Below are 7836 nucleotides of genomic sequence, written 5' to 3'. Positions count from 1 at the left end.
AAACACATTGTTTGATGGATTATGTTTCCCCATTTCACTCCAGAATAAGAAGCCCTTCACACTAATGTGCTCAATAACCCTCTGTTCCCCATTACAGTGTCACTAAAGAACAACACAGAAAAGGAAGGACTGAAAGAGGAGAGAAAGAACAGCCTCGATCATTTCTTTAGGAATTTCCTTAGTTTTCTGAGTAGTGTTTGGAGCGTGGGACAGCCTGAGGTTACCAAGCAGAGAAGCTTCTTCCTTTTTTACCTTCCATTCCTGGCACTCCTCCTCTACCAACCCATCCACAGTCTTCAAAAATTGGAAAACACTTTTCAGACGTGGATGGCAACAGACCTCACAGAATTTCAGGTTTGTGAGTAGCTAATATTGCATGAGATTGGCATTTACAAAAGTACAAGTCCTGTAAACAATACTTTAAGGTGTAACTGAACTGGCACCCCCCGCCCATTTCATGCTCGGCAGCCGAAATAGCTCATTTGGGAGAGCGTTAGACTGAAGATCTAAAGGTCACTGGTTCAATCCCGGGTTTCGGCAGTTCTATTGACCTTTGCATAATTATTATCATCCTTTTTTTTTTTTTTTAATGTAACAGTTGCATTCCAAGGCTTTGGGACTCTAATAAAACTAACTGTAAATAAAGTTAAGCAAAAACTTGTCAGGAAGGAGGGCGCACCTCAGTGGTAAACCGCATGCTTTGTATGTAAGAGGTGCAGGGATCGATCCCCCAGCGCGTCCAGAGTTTTCCACTGTTTAAACAGTGTTTAAAGTCATTCTTTAAGGAAAGAGCCCTCGGGTGGTCCAGTAGTTGAGAACTGGGCTACCAACCAAAGGGCCACTGGCAGATTCTAGGAAACACTATGGAACAGTTTTACCGTGTCAAAAAAAAAAAAAAAATTTTTTTTTTTTATACTGTTACTATGCTTCGGAATCCATTCAACAGCAACCGTTTTACTTAATTTTTCCCCTGAAGGAATACAGATGTAGTTCCCTAATATTTTCCATACCATTCCTGCACACATAGAAAGTAAAAACATAACCCGGTGGTTAGCCTTGAGTGCTCTTCCATTCACAGGCTGTGAGCCTCTACATCCACTAAGGAGACTGTGACAACCTAAAGAAGACGTTAATAAAGAAAAGAAATGAAGAACCGGATTCCAACGGAATCACTTAAAACACCAGACAGAAAAGCCTGCACATTAACAGGTGGTTCACCTTGGCTCCCATTTGTACTATCATAAAGACAGAAAGGCAGAAAAAGGGATGGGGGAAGGGTCCCGTGGAAAGTTTTCTTTAGTGCACTGTGTTTTCTGGGACAAAGGACGGAGCAAAAGCAGAGGGGCCCCCTTAATGCCCACCGATTTCCGTACCAGTGCTCGGTCTAAAAATGAGAGATGGACTGCTGTAGGCCCTGAGTCTTTTTAGATGAGCGAGCAGCTTGGACTCTGGGCAAGGTAACGAAGACTGTCAGGGAATTAGAAGCTGTCCTAACACGAAAGGAGAAGAAATAACTAGAACTAACACATTCCCAATTGATATTCCATAATATCAATTTTCCTGTATTTCCTCACTCACTCCATTTTCCTCCTTATTTTAAATCTTTAAATAAAACTTTTACTGGAAACCTCAGTTAACATCAAAAAGAGGTAGACCCATGTGAAGAAGCAGGGAAAGATTTTTCTATCAAAACGGAAAATAGATACAGGTAGTTTCCGACTTAGGCCATATTTGAGTTACAATGAACCACACTTACAACCCTCATGTTTTTTTTTTTGGCTGTCCATCTTGTCGTTAGTAGTATGTTCTGCATACAGTCTTGGTTATGTTATCGTTCTCGTGCCAAGCATGCAAAATAAATAACGAATTTTTAAAAGTATTGATAAAGAAGGCAACAATAAGGAAAACTAAAAAAAAAAAAAAAAGATATTCGAGTAACTTGAGAATTGCCTTGGGACACTGGCCTTAGTGGAGGACTACTACAAATACAGGGTGAATGTGTCACAGGTATGCTGAATACTTCCTCTGTAAAAAACAGCAGCTGACTCTGTTCCTTCACAGTCAATCTTATCACATCTGCTTTGTATGACCAGTAAACTTCCAGGAATTTCTAGTGCACTGCTGGTGACTTTCTAATGCATTATGGATTGAAAAATGCCTGTATTTCTGTATGTATTTCTGTTGAGTCAAAAGTTTTTTTAAAATTGCTCAATCATATATCCTTAATATAGTGCTATTCAAAATACATATTCATATTGAGTGAGTAGTGGCAGTTTGAGTTTCTTGATCAGTTGGTCCATTTCAGTTATGCTGTCAAAATCATCTGTGCAGCATTGATTATACTATTTCCTTACTGTTCTTTCCTTGTCTGTAGTCTATAATGATATCCCCTCTTTCATTCCTGATTCTGACACTTTGGGTTGTCCCCCCCTTTTTTGGTTGTTTTTTCGTTTTCAGTCTTCCTAGAGGTCTGTTAATTTTATTCATCTTTTCAGAGAACCTACTTATTGTTTCATTGATTTTCTTTACTTTGAATTTATTTCTGCTCTTATTTTTACTATTTCCTTCATTCTCCTTGATTTGAGTTTATTTTGCTCTTCTGTACCCCTCTTTTTTTTTAATTTTTAGATTCTTGAAGTGAGAGCGTAGATAATTGATATGAGGCTTTTTTCTTCTGTGTGCATTTAGTGCTATAAAATTCTTAGTACTGCTTCAGTGTGTCCCATAAATTTTGACATGTTGTGTTTTTATTTTTATATTCTTGAGACTTCCTCTTTGACTTATAGATTGTATAGAAGTGCGTGGCTTAGCTTGCAACTTGCAAAATATGCTTTATGTTTCTGTGACTGATTTTTAGTTTGATTCCATTGCGGTCAGAGAACCCACTCTATATGATTCAATTCTTTTAAATTCGTTGAGGTTGTTTGATGGCCAGGAGTATATGCTCTATCTTGATACATGTTCCTTGGGGGGTTGAAAGAATGTGCATTCTGCTCTTGTTTGGTGAAGTTTTATATAAATGTTGATTAGGTCTGTTGGCCGATGGCATTTTTTAGTCTTTGTCGAGGTTTTGTTGATTTTCTGTTTCTTTGCTTTTCAATTGTTTAGAGATAGGTGTTGAAGTCTCCAAGGATAACTGTGGATTTGCCTACATCTCCTTTTAATTCAATCAGTTTTTTTCCCACATAGTTCATGCCTCTGTTGTTTGGTGCACACACATTTAACACTGCTATTCAGGTAGTCCCAATCATCTCGTGTTATTGTTACAAAGAAACACACAACTGCTTTTTTCCCCCTATCATTAGTAATACTTAATACAGTGTGTAATTTGTTACTGTCACCATATCTATAAGATTGTATGTAATTTTTCCAACCTCCCAAGACAAATAAAGCTTGGATTTATAAAGATACTAATAATAAAAGGCAATAATAATGAAAACTCAAAAGAAGAAAAGAGGTATCAGACTTACAGCAGAACCGACTTTGGAAGGAATCGTTAGAACGGAACCCTGTTGTAAGTTGGTGACTTCCTGTTCCTTTTGGTGGATCGATCCTTTTATCATTAAGTGGTATTTTGTTCTGAAGCTTTCATTGTTTGATACAAATATAGCCAATTGAGTTTTCTTTTCATTAATGTTTTTTTTTAATGTTTGCATGATATATCTTTTCAAAAATTCTCTTATATTTCTACCTGACTATATAGTTTATGAAATGAGTTCCTTGTAGACAACTTATACAGGCAGTTCCCACGTTACAGAAGTCTGACTTCAAGACAACTGCTTTTGCCCTTTAATGGTAGGTAAATTTGCCCTAAATTTGAAATGATCGAGCCAACCCTACTCCACCAAATTTTTCATCACAACCACCTTTACATGCTGCATGACAGCTTTTAAATCATTGAAAAGGCTTCCAGCCTTTAAAGGAAGGCTAAATAAGAAACATATGTGCTTGCTTTGACTTTTCTACAAATTAAAAATTTTTTTTTATTGTGCTTTACATGACAGCTTACAAATCAAGTCAGTCTCTCATACAAAAATTTATATACATCTTGCTATATACTCCTAATTGCTCTCCCCTAATGAGACAGCACACTCCTTCTCTCTACCCTGTATTTCCATGTCTATTCAGCCAGCTTCTGTAACCCTCTGCCTTCTCATCTCCCCTCCAGACAGGAGCTGCCCACATAGTCTCATGTGTCTACTTGATCCAAGAAGCTCACTCCTCACCAGTATCATTTTCTATCTTATACTCCAGTCCAATCCCTGTCTGAAAAGTTGGCTTTGGGAATGGTTCTTGTGTTGGGATAACAGAAGGACCGTGACCCCCGGGGTCCTTCTAGTCTGAGTCAGACCATTAAGTCTGGTCTTTTTAGGAGAATTTGAGGTCTGCATCCCACTTCTCTCCTGTTCCTTCAGGGATTCTCTGTTGTTTTCCTTGACAGGAATGTCATCGGTTGTAGCCAGGCACCATCTAGTTCTTCTGGTCTCAGGCTGATGTTTATCTACAGATCTGAATTAAAGACTTAAACACAGAGTTAGGAATGGCTACTATTCCTTTTTCAATTCTGCTTTTCTTCAGATTCCTGTAGAGTAAAGAGTGAAAAGAGAGGAGTGAAGAAACGGAGCTTCTAAGAGGAGTAAAAAGATGAGTACTTAGGGTAAAATGAAGGGCTTCTATGTAAGAAAAATAATGAAGAGTAAATAAAATCCCCTGAAAAGGGACTTGAATCCTGGACCCTGAAATTAAAAGTCTGATGCTGTACATACTGAGCTAACAGACAAGCTTATGTATGTTCTCTTGAGCATAACTTTTAGGTTTCTATACTGCAGTTGCAATCCTCTAGCCACTCTTTGGTTCCCCCCTAGGGTCCGTTCTTCACTGTCCCACTGGTTCTCTATGAGTCAGAATTGACTTGATGGCAACAGGTTTGGTTTTTGGTTATATGTGGCTAATTGGTTTCATACTTCATGTGTCCAGATAGTTTTCTTGAATTCTCTTTGTTGCCAAGAATACTTTGTTAGAAAGCGGTGCTGTCATCAGTTGGATCATTCCCCTTCCTTGTCTCTTTCCTTGTATCTCCTTAGATTTTAACAACCAGAGAGGCGACCCCTACAGAAAGCACTGCTGGGTTTCTGAGCATACAGCTAGATGTGAAGGACTTCATTACTTGCCAAATGTGCTGATTTGTCCCTTTGCTTCTTATTCTCCACCTGTACTTATTTTTCTGGAAGCAACACGAATGCTATTCTTCTTCATATCCCTCTGCATTGTCTTGTACATTTTTCCTGCAGCCTTGAGAAACAGGAGAAAAGAGTTGGAGAGAATTTGAAGACCTATGAACATATACCGTAATGATGGGGATGTGAAGGAGCCTGGGTTTAATCTTCTAAATCTCTGTGCTTACATTTCTTAATGATGCAATTTGTCTAACAGTGAGAGCCACTCCTTCTCACTTTCTTTCTCCCCTTCCTCTTACTTTTCTTTCTTCTCTTCCTTCTTCCTGTCTTTATTCACTGTTTGCTGCCACATCCAAAGGAAGAGGAGAATCATCTTGATGAATTAATGTACATTAGGACATACCATCTCGAGTATGATCCAAGATAGTTCATGAGTCTTGATCTAAAATTTGAGAAAATACTGTACAGGGAATCTGGGAACAAATGGGGAAGTTTTGGTGTGAAGGAGACTAACCTCTATGAGGAGGAAAGACAGAGTATGTCTTCTGGGAAAAGAGTGTTGTTTATTTCTCAAAAAAACTCTGCACTTCCAAGAAACCAAGGCTATGTGAAAACTGAGAGAATTTGCAATTGCTGTACTTTAGGAATTTGAGGATTTCTCTTCTCTCCTACCCTATGAATATATAAGGCATAGTTGGGGTGGGTTACAAAAAATTGCTTGGAGTCATTTGTGAATCAATACAAAAAGAGCTAACTTTTAAGCAAAATACCTAAGAGTTAGCATTTCAATAAGAGAAGTGCCCTTCCAAGGTTCTCCTCTCCTCACATGAAGTAGTTTGGAAGTCACCAAATTGCACATCAGACCACTGGAAAACTCACCAAGGGAGGTTTGGGACCCACTACCTTGTTCCACCTCCGTATCAGGTGACAGAGGATCACGTTGTTAAAATCTATGCTATGAATGAATTCTGATAAAATATTTTGCCGGTGTTAAAAACAGGCTTTTCTGACAGGAGGAGCTCTGTTTGAGATTCCAGACCTTTCTCCTTGGAGGAATGCCATCTTATCCTTGAGACAGGAAAGGCCTGAACATACCAACCTCTGGAACTCCCTCTCCTCATGCTGTCATCTGCACATCTTTATTGAAGAGTTTACTTCTTGGCTTGTATTTCTCGTCCAAAGGCATCATTATCATCTGTGACTTAGAGAAGAGTGCCATCGAAGAAATACATCTCTTCTGACCATAGCACAGTTTATTAATTCTATGTAATTGCTTTCAGTGGTTTCAGCTATTAAATTTTCTTCCAATTTCAAAGTTAAACATTTGAAAATGGAAACCGAAGACTATGGAAATTTGAAGCCTTCCTAAAACAAAAGTACAAGAAATGGGCAGAATCAACACATTCTCAATTGATAGTCCATAATATCAGTTTTCTTGTATTTCCTCCTTATTTTAAGTCTTTAATAAAACATCCACTGGAAACCTCTGTTAACATCAAATGGAGGTAGATAGATGTGAATAAGCAGGGAAAGGTTTTTCTCTCAAAATGGAATATAGATCCAGGTATTTACGACTTAGGCCGTGCTTTTGTTACAGTGAACTGCACTTACCATCACCCTTTTTTCTGCATCTGATCGTTAGTAATATGTCGTACACACAGTGTTGCTTATGTTATCATTGTCATGCTAACTCTGCAAAATAAATAAAGGTAGAATTCTTTAAAATATTAGCAATAAATTGCAACAGTAATATAAACTAAAACAAAAAAAAAGAGAGATACTTGAATTAAGAATTGACTTGGGACACCATCATTAGTGGGGGACTACTACAAATAAAAGGTGACTCGGTCATAGGTGGTGGCATAGAGGTTAAGAGCTACATATGAGAACAAAAAGAACAGCAGTTAGAGTCCACCAGTTCTCCTTGGAAACACTACAGGGCAGTTCTACTCTGTCCTACAGGATCCTTATGGGTAGGAATTGAATCAATGGCAGCGAATTTTTGTTTTTGTTTTTTTTTGGATCATAGGTATGCTGCATGCTTCCTTTATGAAGAAGATAGGCAGCCTCCCTTCCTTCACAGTCAATCTCATCACATCTGCTTTGTATGACCAAGAAACTTTTAGGAATTTCTGGTCCACCGGTTGTACCTTTTGAAAACTACCTCTAACACTATATTTCCTTGAACCAAAGGTCTTTGGAAGACAGAAAGAGATGTTTGTTCCCAGCCCTCCAGTCTGTCCCTTTATGAAGCTGGGATGCCTTTACTTCTCGATTTTCTCCTCCGACACAAAAATACACAGGAGGTAATCAGGAGAGAGACTGTCTGGCTTGTAATTTTAACTGGCCACATGTTGGTTGTGTTTCTGAGGTCAAATATTTATCCTTTAGGATGTATTTTATGGACAGAGGCAATGTGGTCATTCCATGTATTTGCTCTTTTTTTTTTTTTTTTCTGTTATCCATGTGTTCTCTCTAGACCCTTTAAGCAAACACGAGTATGTTTTCCACAGTCAGTATTGCACAGGGGAGCAAGGAATGGGGAGAAATTAGGGTGCTGTGAGCAGAATTACAAATTCAAGGCCTAACCCTAGATCCACTGAATCTGTGGTTCAAGCCCTCCAAGTGATACAGATGCCAAAACTTCAGAAGCACTGCT

At 38.5% G+C, this 7836-nt stretch overlaps 1 non-coding gene across 1 annotated transcript; it reads left to right on the top strand.

Moving 5' to 3' along the window:
• Nucleotides 1–467: 467 nt before the first annotated feature.
• Nucleotides 468–540, top strand: TRNAF-GAA (transfer RNA phenylalanine (anticodon GAA)). The gene has a single exon. It is a non-coding gene; the product is annotated as a tRNA-Phe (tRNA).
• Nucleotides 541–7836: the final 7296 nt, after the last annotated feature.

This window comes from Loxodonta africana, chromosome 1 (assembly GCF_030014295.1).
Source record: "Loxodonta africana isolate mLoxAfr1 chromosome 1, mLoxAfr1.hap2, whole genome shotgun sequence".
In the NCBI taxonomy this organism is placed as follows: Eukaryota; Metazoa; Chordata; class Mammalia; order Proboscidea; family Elephantidae; genus Loxodonta; species Loxodonta africana.
The sequence above is the reverse complement of the archived record's forward strand: the minus strand, read 5'-3'. Positions and strand labels throughout refer to the sequence as shown.